Below are 14860 nucleotides of genomic sequence, written 5' to 3'. Positions count from 1 at the left end.
TCTATACATTGCTGTTTCACTCTGTTGATGGTCAGTACTACTTTATATTGATCAATATAACTTCATAAAAAGTCTTGAAGTAAGTAAGTGTGAGACTTCATTTTTCAGATTATTTTGGTCCTTTGGAGTTCCTTGAGATTACATATGAATTTTAAGATGAATATTCCTATATTTGCATAAAATGTCAATTTGGGTTTTTTTTTTTTTTTTTTTTTTTTTGGGTGCTGGGGATCGAACCCAGGGCCTTGTGCTTACAAGGCAAGCACTCTACCAACTGAGCTATCTCCCCAGCCCCTCAACTTGGTTTTGATGAGTGTTTCATTGATTCTGCAGATCACTTTCAGTAGTATTGACATCATGATACTATTCTGATGCATGAATATGAACTCTCCTTCCATTTATGTCTCCTTTAACTTTTTCAGCCATGTTTTGAATTTTGATTGTCTAAATATTTTGCTTCTATAGTTGTTTATTCTTAAATATTTTATTCCTTTTGACACTCTTGTAAATTAATATCTTTCTTTTTGATTTTTCATTTTTAGTGTATAGAAACACTATTTTTATGTTTTTCTTGCAAAGTTGTTGAATTTGATTATTAGTTCTATCAAGAGTTTTTGTTGACTATTTAGGATTTTCCATATGTAAGATCATGCCATCTGTGAATAATGATAATTTTATTTCTTATTTTCCAGTGTGGTTACAAATTTTCCTTTTCTTGCTCTAATTGCTCTAGAAGAGATTTCAATACTATGTTGAATTAAAATGGTGAAAGTGAGTATCCTCATCTTATTTTCAATCTTAAAGAAAAGTTTTTGAATTTTCACTATTCCATATGAAGATGGCTTTGAGTTTTTCACATATGGTCTCTGTTGTGAGGTGGTAGTTTCTCCTATCCCTTACAAAATTATATTGAGTTATGTCAAATGCTTTTTTTCTTGCATTAATTGACATGATCATGTGTCTTTTCTTTTCCCTTTCCTCTGATCAGGTCTATGTGATGTTGGTTTTCATTTCACCCAGTCTAAGTGAGTTTTTCAATTTTCACATATTTTGACTTTTCCAGTTTTCCTTTTGTTATTGATTTGTAGGTTTGTGTGTGTGTGTGTGTGTGTTTGTGAAATTAAAAATAATTCCTTGCTTAATTTCAGTATTTTTATATTTAATAAGTTTGTTGTGTGCCTAGCATACTATTTTTCTTAGAGAATATTTCATGTGTACCTACGAAAAATGCATATTATACTACCGTTGGGTAGAATGTTCTATCAGATCCCATTGGTCTACAGTGTTGCCAAAATCCTTAATTTCTTTATTAAGCTTGCATTTGTTATAATATATATTAGTGAATATAGCATACTGAAGTCTTTTCTTATTATGGAGTTTTCTATTTCTTATTTTGGTTCTGTTAATATTTGCTTCATATATTTTAGAGCTCTAATATATGATACATATATGTTTATAATTATATATTCTTGGTGAGTTGATCCTTTCATTAGTATATCATGCCCTTTTTTGTCTATCATGACAAGTATTTTGCCTCTTATAAGTGTAGCTACCCCTGCTGCCTTCTTAATACCATTTGCTTGAATATATTTTACTAATTTTGCACTTTCAAATTACATGTGTCTTTAGAACTAAAGTGAGTTTATTATAGACAACACAAACTTAGATTCTGTTTTTTTAAAATTCTTTTGCCAATCTATGTATTTTGATAAAGGAATATAATTCATTTACATTAAAGGTAATTACTGCTGAGGGACTTATTTTTGTCACTTTGTTATTTGTTTTATGTGTCTTACCACTTTATTATTTGACTATATTTTTTATGGGTTCTGTTAAAAGTTTCTACTTCTTTTTGTCATTCAGTTTCTCTTTTACCAAGTCAATTTATGATGTTTTCATTTACTTTTTAAACATAGTTATCTTCAATTCTTTTAATAAATTCACAAACTGCTTTGAAAGCCTAGGCCAGTAAATCCATATTCTGTTCCCAACAGCATCAGTTTTTAGTGGCAACTTTTTTTCTAAGAATAGGTGACACTTTTCTGTTCATTTGCATGTTTCATAATTTTGGTTTAAAATTGACATTTAAAATAACATATTGTAGTAAATCTCCTATTTTTTGTGTGTTTTCCACTCCTGTATTTTGTTTTGTTTTTAATGTCATGAATTAAGCTGTGGAATCTCTCTTCCACTCAGTGAAAATGTTGTTTCTGCTCAGTTTATTTTTCAGTTTGGTTTCCTAGGGTTTGTCCTTGGGTCTGCACAGCTACATTATTAGCCAATGGACTGGGAAAAGGTTACGCTCAAAACTCTGAAGTCTATAAGTTCTTCATTCTGTGGAATTAAATCTATGTGTTATTTGGGGAGCCCACTGAAAAGTAGAGGCAGTTTATGAATCTCTCTCAGCTCTAATTTTTGCTGGGTTCTCTCAGTTCTCCTTTGCTTCTATACATACGTCATTATTCAAAGGGTTGTAGAGAACTGGTCTCAGCACTTCTGTGGTTCTCAGCTTTCCAGTATCTCACATAAATTTTTGGTTAGTTCTCTGCTTGCCACAACTGGGATTTCCATCTCAGGATGTTGCAGGAACTTTCCATTCATTTGCTACAAAGTGTGCCACTCAAAGTTGACAAGGCTCTGTCAATCTGGCAGCAAAGCTTTAGGACTTCCCATTAATCCTATGCAGGTAAAGTTAACATTCTCACAAATCAAATTGGGAAGGCTATAAATACATCCCAGGCAAGAATGCCACCAGGTCACAGACTGTCCCTGTTCTTACTTTCAAACTCTTCTCATTTTGTCTTCTGTTTTCTTACTTTCCCTCATTTCATAAATTTGAAATGACTCATTTTATGTAGATTTAAACTTTTTTTGATATGACTCACACTCAATGCCTCCATAGGCAAATGTTTGTCTTTTATATCAATTATTGAATTTTCTAAAATACATTTTGAATTGTACAGTCAATGAAAGTCTGTTTGATAAAATATTTCTATGGATTGAATTCTGCATTGTTTCTTAATTCCATTTTCAGAAATTCTGCCAACCAAGCTTCTGCCTCCATCTGCTCTAGGGCTGCTATATAAACTGCAAACACTTTCTGGATAACTCCTGTCTACTAATTTTGTCCTAGAATAGGGGCACATGGAGAGGAATATGACCTACTCTTGCAAAAGAATGCTTTGCAACCTTCCTGAGGGAAATGATCTATTCAGTCCTTTTCCATGTTTATGTAGGCTTTTTAATATTCTTTTTCTTGATCCAAGTTTTAAATTATTTTATTTATTTTAATGTTGCAAAAAGGCTCATTTAAATTTTATAAACAAAAACTATAAAATCTGAAGTTTGGGGTAAAACCATTCTACAGCTCATTGATTCTGTTCACACTTATTGTGGCTTATTCAGTGGTATTTGTGATAGTAGAATGAAGCTCTTATTTGTCTCATTTTTATGGGAAATCCCAGAGTGAAAGCATTAACCCTCCGAAGAAGGCATAGTGTTTCCTCTGCTGTATATCCTGGGACACTGCCCATCTAACATAAGGTAATTTCATGGTTTGGATTTTTCTGTACATGTATAGGTAATATAACTTTGACTCCAAAAACATATATTCAAGAAGATATCTTTTAAAATACTTAGCAGTTTTTTTAAATGATACTGTGATTTATTCCTGATCATCAAGTATCTGACCCCATCCGATTTTAATTTCATTACTCATTCTCACAAGTTGTCTTCCACTAATCAGAAAAATTAATGCATCTTGATGCAGGGAGCCATGTGCCTATCCCAGAAACATTTTTTCAAACCTGGATTCCAGGAAAAGACCGATTGGTCTCTGTGAAGTGAGTCTCTGTTGATAGGTAGACATTTCTAGTCCACTTTTTCAGTCATGTTGTAAGCCCCAGGTTTTGATGCAAATCTGATGTCAAATGATTTCCAAAGGCCCACAAATACGCCTACATCCCTGGAGCAATAATATGCAAGCCTATAGGTAATATACTTTGTTAAAAGTCTCAGGATAATCACAGCTTCAAAGGAAGCATACCTTTCTGGTTTCCAGGTCTTTATTTTTTGTGTCTATATTTTCCCCTTAATTTGAAGGGAGCTTCACTATGCCCTAAAACAATGGTTGCAATGTTGTATCCAGGATTTCTATTTTTTTCTTCAGATGATATGAAATAAAATCTTTGGATTGAATTTAGTCATTTTTAAAATTGAGTTCTGAAATTTTCTAGGTAGAAACCCATATAATATGTAAATAATGGTTACTCACTGGTCTCATTTTTTATAAGTATAATTTTTTAAGCAATATATTGCAATGGTTGAGTTGTCTAGAATCTGGTTAAATAATTAGCATGATCACATTCTAGCTCATTCACAGTTTTAATGAGAATGACTTATATTTTGCTTTATAAATTTGGCTCTGGGTTTGCAATAGTTATCAATCTTAAGAATGTTCTACTTATAATAGTTGAGTAATTTTTAGTTACAAATAAATACAAAATGTGGCAAATGGTTTTTAGCACCTCGAGATGACTGCAAGTTTTTAGCTGTTGAAGTTTTACAATATTTTTGTTGAGCACGTGACACTTGTTATTACTTCCACCAGGAATAGCAGTCTCAGGAGGCCAATGCAGTTTATGATTTGGGATTACCAAGAAACACAATTGACATTACAATGGATAGAACAAAAGTCAACAGAGCAAGATTAGTTTCAATAGCGAACATCAATATCTATGACCTATAGGGTCTTATCCTGCAACTATACAGGGTGATGATCTTCTTGCATCTTTTTCTTGCTACAAGTGAAGAACCCTGACCTGGGTTCTGAAATAATTAAATGTGGGAGTGTGCCCAGGGACTATATGATGCACATCGCTAAGCAGAACAAAGATGCACACATCAAGCCTTTGGTGATGGAAAGTTACTCCTAAACCAGGTGATATTCCTAGCACAGAGGGTGAGGACTCCTTATCTCCCTGTAAGGAAATGTTTAGGCCAAGGCCAATCTTAATGTGTACAAGGGTTGTAAGACACTACACACAGAACTGCTTTTCCCACAATTTTCTAGCACTGAATCTTTTCGCATTCCTGAAAAATTCCAACATACACACACACACACACACACACATGCAAACACGCAAATGTTGTGAACTTAATTCTTGTGTTTCCCTCCACCAAATTCATATGCTGAAATCCTACTCCCTGAATGTGATAGTATTAGGAGATGTTATGGTTTGGATATCAGGTGTCCCCTGGGACACTCATGTGTTAATTTAGAAATGTTCAGAGGTGAAATAATAGATTATAAGAACTATAAACCCATCCATGTATTAATTCATTTGAAGAATTCATAATTTGAATGTAACTATAGACAAGCTGGGTCTGCCTGGAGGAAGTAGGTCACTGGGGATCTCTTATTTTGTCCCAGGCTCCTCGCTTTATCTTTGATTCCAGGATAACCCGAGCGGAGCAGCTTTCTACCAACATGCCCTTCTAAATGGGAAAGGGTTGTTATTAGAGTTGTGAAACAACTTGCTTCTCTTTTTACTAAGAGAACACAGTGAGAAGTGCCATCTCTGTGCTGGGAACTGGGCCTTCACTACAATGATCTTATAATCTCAGTGCTTTCAGCCTCCACACTGTGAGAAATAAATTTCGGTGACTTATAAATCACACAGTCTATGATATTTTGTTATAGTAGTTTGACTGAACTAAGCTATATACATATGCACACATACAAGTAGACATATATTTTAGTCACTTTTTCATTGCTGTGACCAAAAGACCTAACTAGAACAATTTTAAAGGACGAAAAGTTTATTTGGTGCTCACAGTTTCGAAAGTTACAGTCCATAGATGGCTGATTCCATCTGGACCTTAAGTGAGACAGAATATCATGACCAAGGAAAGCTGCTCAAGACAAGATATCCAGGAAGCAGAGAACTCCCCTCACCAAGGACAAAATAGAAACCTCAAAGGCACACCCCCAATTGACCTGTCTCCTCCAGTCACACCTTACCTGCCCATAGTTAAAATGGATTAGCACATTGATTAGGTTAAGCTCTCATAATCCCATCATTTCACCTCTAAAATTTCTTGCATTGCTTTATACATGAATTTTGGGGGATACCTTTTACCTTAACCACAACACACACAAACACACACACACACACATATGTATACAATGTGTTTCTTTATATTAGGACTTTTTATCTCTATTCATATAGGATTCATTTGTATATATATATCATACATTTCAGTATTTGAATTATCCTAGTTTTATATTTTGTGGAATTTTGAATTTAAAAGAAATATATGTTCATTTTATCTAGTGGAATGATATAAGATTCATAAAACAAAGTAATCTTTTTGCATTCATAAAAAATTCCAATTACATTTTCTATATTTATAAAAATATGTAAATAGTTCACATTTTTTATTTTTTGTCAGTATTCTGTTGGTTTTATTAAAATGTGATCATATCATATTATTTATGAATTAATTTTACTCAGTTAATATTATAACATATCCTGTGTGTATGTATGAATGTGGATATATATGTATTTATCATATGCTATTTGATAGTTGTATAATATTCCATAATATGGATGAAAAGCAATTTATTCCAATTTTCTTCAGGTAGATAAATATCATATGAGATTTATAGATTTTTTTGATTCATTTTTATTCTTAAAAACAGTAAATCTCTTTGGATATCTATATTATATTATAAGTATTTTTAGGCTTATTATAGTATACATTTTTCAATGTGGGATTATAGTACAATATACTTAAAACTTTCCTATCGTGTTACAGCAACTTATACTCCCATCAGTAACATGAAAGTGATCATGCTTCTATAGTATAATAAATCATGTATTCCATTTTGTGTGAAAAATAATATAACATTATAAATTTAATTGGTATTTCCCAATTTTCTGTCTCTGATGAGACTAATCACTTTTTCATGTATCTAATTTCTTTTTCTGCTTTTGGATAATTGGCTTTTCTTTGACTATAATTTTATCAAATTATTTTACTGTTGTTATCAATATATAGAAGCATATCATTATTCAAAAAAGTAACTATCTTATGTCATCTAAGCTGCCAAAAGTTCCCCTTTTACTATGATGTGTTTATGTAAATTTTACTAAAAATAATCAGATACTGAAGTATAATTTATATTTTGAAATGTAAACAAACCATAAGTGCACAGTTGAATGACTTCTCATCAAGTGACCAGAGCTATGAAACTATGACCCAGACCAAAAAATAGGTCAACACCAGCAGCCAGAAACACAATTTTACTGCCTTCCTTTATCAGCTATACCTTCCCTCATGACCAAAGGTAAGCTCACTTTTTACACCATGTGTTAGCTATATTTGTTTTTAAAGTTATGTACATATCCATATTTTGAACACATTGTAATTTTCATTGTTGTATGAAGCCAGTATTCATCTTATTAAATTTCACCTTTTCATTGCTTTTCTTCCCTATTTTATATTTTTCCTTTCATATAATATCATTCTTCTGCCTGAAGAACTTCCTTTGGTACTTTCATTAATTTGAATCTTCTGGTGATAAATTCTATTCTCTTCTGTTTGTGTGAAAATATTCCCTTTACCTTATTTTTAAGGACATGTTAGTTTTCTGTTGCTGTGAGAAAATATCTGAGAAAAGCAAATTATAGGAGGAAAGATTTATATTGTTTCATAGTCTCAGAGGTTTATTTCATGGTTCTTGACCCTACTGCTTTAGACTTTTGATGAGACAGAACACCATGCCGGGGAGCATGTGGTAGATCACCTCATGAAGCTGGGACCATGAGCACAACATACCCTTCAAAGTCACACTCTGGATGATCTATTCTCTCCAAGTGGGTCCCCCTTCTAGTAGCCCGTTCAACTGTAAACAAATTAATGGATTAATCTATTGCCGAGTTTAACAACATCATGATTCAGTCACTTTCGACAAATCTCACCTCTTAATATGAATACATTGGGGAGTTAAGTCTTCAATACATGAAGCCTTGAGGGACATTTCAGATCCACACTATGATATAGTATTTTCACTTATAATAGACTTTAATTGGCATTTCTTTCAGTTTTTGATGATACTCTTTCATTGTCTTATATCTCTCATTATTTTGTTGACATGTCAGCAGTATTAATATCAGTCTGCCATTCCTTTGTTTTTACTACTTTCTTTAATTTTTTTTTCTGTTCTTTTTTACTCAATAGCTTTACTTGATATTATTTGATGGGTTCCTTTTCTATTCTGTTTCATATTTATTTATAGCAGGTTTGGAATATTTGTTGTAATGAGTTTCATTGATTTTATAAAATTTTCAGGTATTGTGTTTTCAAATATTGCACTTGCAATTAATCTCTTTTTTTCCTGATATTGAAATTACAAATTTAAACCTTTAAACATATTTCTTTTGTACTCTTCTATCTATTTCTTTTTATTTGTTTGTTTCTTGAGGTTTAGTTCTGGATATTTCTTCTGTCATTCATGTCACCAGTCATTTCTTCATCTATTATTATAACTATTCAGTAAGTTCCTATTCTCTACTATCACATTATTTAGATACAGAATATAAATTTAAGATTATTTTTGGTGTTCTAGTTCACTCCTGAAATTTTTCAAATTTTCATGTAATTAAAAATATTAATCTTATTAAGAACATATTTATCTGTGCTTGATAAAGCATTCTAATCTTTCATGTATAAAACATCCTTCTAAATATTCCTACCAAAGATTTGGTTGACTAAATTTTATATTAAGAGTTGTTTCATATGAATATTTTGGTGATATATCAGTCCATGATCTTTAATGATCCATCATGACAATGTCAAATCTGTTATCATTTGTTATTCCTAGGTAACTTGCATTTTCAAAAACAGCTGAAAATTATTAATCCCCGATATTGTCATATCACACTGATGTGTCAATATGTGGATTTATTGTTATGTATTATAATCAGTAATTTGAATTTATTTCAACTGTATATTTACTATCTTTAATACTGAAAAATTTTTATCTTTCCTTGAAAACTTATTCCTCCATCATCCCCTTTATTATGCTTACCATCTTACTGGATATTTATCAAACTGTCTTAATCTATTCTAAAACTCTCTTGATTTTCTCAAATGATTGAAATTAGAATTGTACTTTTTCTTATATTCTGATCTCTTAATCAGTGTCATTGATTGATTGATTCATACTGGGGTGCTTAACCACTGAGTAACATCCCCAGCCCTTTTTATTTTTTATTTTGAGACAAAGTCTCACTAAGTTGCTTAGGGCCTAGTTAAGTTGCTGAGGCTGGGTCTAAATTTGCAACCGTTCTGTCTCAGCCTCCTGAATTGCTGGGATTACAGTCATGTGTCACCCTGCCTGACTCTCTTAAGGCTAGAAACTCATTTTTCAATGACCACATTGTCCTCCCTCAAGATTTCTACTTTTTTTCTTATTCCCAATATTTGTCTCATTTCAATCTGCCTGGCGTCAATTTTTACTTACTCTTTACATAAGAAATGTAGCTCTTCTATTTATACCTAGAGCATTCAAAATAAATGTATTTTAAGATCTATATTCTTTTTTTGTGAAGTGTCAATTGACAAATGGTGATTGTATTTTTCTGTATTTTTAAGCTTTATACAATACTAAAGTGTTTTAGAATATTGACTAATGTGGTTATTTTGAGGTAGAGGATTATTTGTCTGCTCCCCTTCCCCCACCATCATCTCTCCTTATGCGATTAACATTCTCTGAATTGCAGATTTGAGGCTGCCTCAATCTAAACCCAAGGCCCCAAGTCCAGCACTAGGTCTTGTAAAGATCACATAGGACTTCTGAATTGTGCTATTACTGTAAGAAATCATATTCATCCCTTGAGCAGGTGTATGATTAGTTTCAGTTCCCAGTATGGCAGCTGTATCTTTCTAATTCCTGCTTCCTTAAATAGCAGTGATAGATTGGCTGAATTCTTTCAGGTTCTGCTCTTGAGTTAGATAATTCCATCTCAGTCTCTGCTCAGAGTTGTGCAACTGGCTCTTGCCTTCCATCTGGCATGCAGCCATTTATTCCCTGTTGTATTGTATTATTCAGTTTCTCATAAACCACTGACTGCTTCAAAAGCTAGAATCCAGAACAACTATGGTTTTAGCCCTGCTCACTATTTAACAGTTCTGTTCTGTTGATGATACGTGGAGATATGTTCTTTTTTTTTAAACACTTTTTTTAGTTGTAGATGGACACAATGCCTTTATTTTATTCATTTATTTTTATATGGTGCTGAGGATTGAACCCAGTGCCTCACACATGGTAGGCCAGCACTCTACCACTGAGTTATAGCCCCAGCACGGAGATATGTTCTTGGTTTTGAGACAGACTATGTGTTCATTTTTCCTTTTCATACGTTCCTATCACTCCTATATGCCAGAGCAGAAAAATTAAAGTGTAAAATTACTGCATCACTTTGGTCAGAAGTCATCTCCTTATCCCCAGAGTTTTAAAGAATACCTTTAAATGTCTCAGATATCTCAATTCTATGGTTGCACACATATGTGATCATATGTATGTATATGTGTGTGTGTACGTATGTAGGAATATATGTGTGTGTGTGTTCGTATGTATATATATGAAATTGCCTAACTAACCAGAGAGTTTGTAAGTATATGTTTGTGTAAATACTTCACTTTCTCTTCTTAGCAGAGAAATATACTGTTAGTAGTCTAAGTGCAGGAGAATCAAAGGAGTTCTACCATCATTTTTTGTTTGGCTTAGCTTCTAACCAAAACACTAATAATGATCATTGTCTTTTAGTGATTCTCACCTTCTACTCTAGAACTATATTGTCTTTCTCTAGGAAAGCTAGTACTTGAAACGGGATGAAGTTCTCCCTGACAAGGTGAGTAGAATATGTGGTTGAATTAATTTGCAAATGACACTCACTTAAATTTTATTTTCAGTTAAACACTACTTAGCCTGTAAAGCAGCTCTTTTCTCTTTCAAAGTGCATGAAAGCTATTTACTAATGAATGCTTTTAAATCTACTGTGTGAACCTTAAAACATAACGAATTATAAATTCTATTTTTTTTTTTTTTTTTTTTGCTACAAAGATGGAGAAAGGACGCAATTATAGGATTTAGGCCAAGAAAGTCAAGTTTTATTTGCTATTTGGAAAACATTCTGTTTGTCAAACTACCATCTTCTATTTCACATCTTCAACTGGAGTGGGTATAACAGTCACTTAAGTCCGGCTTTACAAGCTCTACTAAATACGTTGCCCTTCTCTTAGTCACAGGGATTATTTATACTATCTTATTTCAAAAGCAAGGTAAATGGGAAGAAAAAGGGAAAAAGAAGGAAACAAAGCATAAATGGAAAGTCAACTTGCATTGTTTGCTTTTGATTTACCTTTTGTGCACTCTTTTCTTTAGTGATTTCTGGATGTTACCTTTACAAATGGCATGTTAGATATATGCTTATGATTATATAGTCTATTTCCTAAAAGCTACTATTCTATTTGTTGGATCTTGTTCCAGAATCCTACTTTGTTTTTTATCAGGTATTCCAAACAAGCAATATATTCCTTGTTCTAGTCTTCAACGATCAGATATTCTCTGACTGTACCCATTTGTTCTTCAGTGGTTGGTCTGGAGTAAGATGGGTAGCTTTTGTAGAAAAATATAGTGATTGGTCCTACTCATGTTCACATATTGCAATTTTGCATATTTACATCTGCATTTAACTCTACTTTTTTTCCCAAAATTTTGCTCTGAATTGGTTTGTCGGTTTCAGAGAAATTGAACATCCCTGGATCTCATAATATTAATGAGAATGGGAACACTGGAATATGAATTTCTTCTGTTGGTCACACTTTGTCACACTTTTGAATCTTGATTCTATTTCTGACCAGAACCTGCAGGTCAGTTCCCTACTCAGAACTTCTACCTTCCTCTGTTTGCAGGGTGCTGTGAGATCACCTGTGTGGTCTAATGGAGTTTACATGGCAGCATATGATGTTTAACTCTTCAGATTCTCTTTTAATTATTACTGAAAGTCTCTACCTGTCCTTTCTCTACCAGTAGGCACAGTGCTTAATGGAATAGATCAAGGGACAAATAAAAGGAAGAATGAATGATGATATTCCAAGGTGGGATGTGAAAGGAGGAGATAGAGACAAAACTAGGGAGCAGAAATGCAACATACACACACACACACACACACACACACACACCAAAATGGTTGGTTAGCTTCTTTTCGAGAGTAAGAATCACAGCATTTTCTCTCTATATGGAAAGATGTCAGGCTGTTCCTGAGCTATGGCAAAGACTACCAAGGGCTGGGATGTATACATTGTCATATTTCTGATGCTAAATGCTGAGGTCATGTAACTCAGGATTTGCATGTTATGCTGTCATCAAAGGCTACATTGTTTATTAGTTAACACATATCACCTTTTTCCATCACAGTTTATTATATTCTAAGCAATAACACATTAATTTTACTGCCAAAGATTGTGTTTCTTGTTATTATTTTTAAGTTCTTTCATTCGTCTGTGTCAGCAGCTGAAACTGAAACTGCAAGATGCCTGATTTCAGGAAGAATCCCCAAGGTACAAAAGGGGGAAGGCACACTTGCGGTGTCAGGAAAAAGCTGTTTAGTTAGAGTCTTATCTTGGTGCCCTACTGCCCTTTTTAAACAAATGTATTGGATTTTTGCACTTTATTGCTGCTTCGTAGCCCAATATCTGAAATAGACTTCCCTAATTTTGTGTGTGCGAGAGAGAGTTTACTTAACAAACGATCCCATATTGCCTTTAACAGGGAAGGTTGTTAACCTGGATTATTGTACATAGATAGAACATCACATGTGAACAGCTCACAGCTCCCTAGCTCTTAACATCCCTTCCTCCCGCCCCTCTGCTTCCAGCAGGTTCATGAATCATGAGCTGGGCTGTGAGCACACAGTGGAGAATAAAATTCAGTATGCTCACTGTAAGTTGCATGCATTCCTGAAATGTGCCGCTCTGATGGAACAGGACTATCCTGGGAAAACAACTGGCATAGAGTTTTCCCAGTGGAAATATCATTTGTAAAATATCTCATTTAATTGTACTGCCAAGTTCACCAATTGAAGCTGCCAGTTGTTACCCTTACATCCAGTAGATTTTTGGTCTTCCTCTATTTATTATCATAATTGTATGATTAATAGAGACAGTGGCTTTTATCAGAAACATCCAGCAGTTGCAGAGCCACAAATAGATGGTAAGTTGGGATGTCAGAAATAGGTTCAAAGAGGAAGGCTACAATGCTAGCATCCCGGATGTGGTAAGATCGCCTCTCTGTGTCCCATGCCCAGGAGAAGAATCATGTGTAACTTTAAAATCATCCTCTAAAAACCTTAAGATAAAAACATTATCATAACTGGGCATGGTGGTGCACACCTGTAATCCCAATAGTTCAGGAGGCTAAGGCAGGAGGATAGTAAGTTCAAAGCCAACCTCAGCAATGTATCAAGGCCCTAAGCAACTCATCAAGACCCCATCTCTAGATAAAATATAAAAAAACGGCTGGGATGTGGCTCAGTTGTTAGGTGCCCCTGGGTTCAATCCCCAATACCAAAAAATAAGACACAAACAACAACAACAACAAAAGAAAACCTCATTAGCACAGCAGTTGTAACTAAAATCATCCATTCAGTCTGGAAGGTTAGGTAAATAATGATGCAGGAATGTATTCTGAAGTTCTTTTCAGCTCTTCTTCCCTTACTGTCCCTGTGCCCATGTGTTCTGCATTTCCACCTTAGCCACAGTCTGTTCTCAAGGCCTTGATTGCACTGACTACTGACATCTTGTTTAGGTTCATGTTTTAAATGAGGCACTAACTGCTCCTAAAAAATCTAGTCTATGGTTTAGAACAGTCGAAAGATTTCTCCATGCTTTCTGGTTTCCATGTCTAAGATCCCTTTTCTCAGTATCCGTTTAGTTTCCAGTAATCTAGATTTAAAAATACAATCCCTTCACCATTTTCCACAAATAATTCATTTAACTCTGTAATCTTAATGATGATTTGGAACTCCAAGGAGGAAAGTCACACCTTAGTAGTCCTTACTTTCCATGAACTCACTCCAAGGCTCCCAGCTTCCTTCCTCAGCTACTAAAACAAGTTCTCCTACTTACTTATGTGGAATATTTCTACCTTCTTTGACTTTTCCTAAGGTTTCACTACTTACTCCAAGTTGGTTGGTTAAATAATTTTTTTTTGAGGACAAACAGAGAACATTTCCTAAGGAACCACCTTTTAATAAATACTTATTTTTAGAAGGTCATGTCTCCAGAGATATGCAACCCTCCCTCCAAGTTTTACTAAACTCAAACATTTCCTACTTTTTGAGATGGGTTGGCTAGAGATGATTAAAAGACAATGGAAGTAGAAAACTTCTTCCTCTTTCCTTTATGGATAAAATACTAGAAAATTGGCAAAGTCAATTCAAAGAATAAAAAACTGAGAGTGGGGAAAAAAAAACTACTTTACTAAGACTATTCACTGAATATTACTTGGTTCTGTGGTCTAAATGTTCAGCAGACACTGAATTGATTGGCACCTTGGTCTTGGACTTTCTAGCCTCCAGGACTATGAGAAATAAATTTTTGTTGTTTGTAAATGACCCAGTATATGGTATCTTGTTATAGCAACCTGATCATACCAAGACACATGGTTATAGTTAATACTTGTAGCTTGACTCTAATCCAAAATAATCTCTTTAGAACACAATATGTTTGCTATGTAATTGTTCTAATTCTAGAAGAGTTGGCTTAATTTCCAGTTTAGTTGATTAATTTT

The sequence above is a fragment of the Sciurus carolinensis genome, chromosome 4 (assembly GCF_902686445.1).
Source record: "Sciurus carolinensis chromosome 4, mSciCar1.2, whole genome shotgun sequence".
Taxonomy (NCBI): domain Eukaryota; kingdom Metazoa; phylum Chordata; class Mammalia; order Rodentia; family Sciuridae; genus Sciurus; species Sciurus carolinensis.
This window is presented reverse-complemented; position numbering follows the sequence as displayed.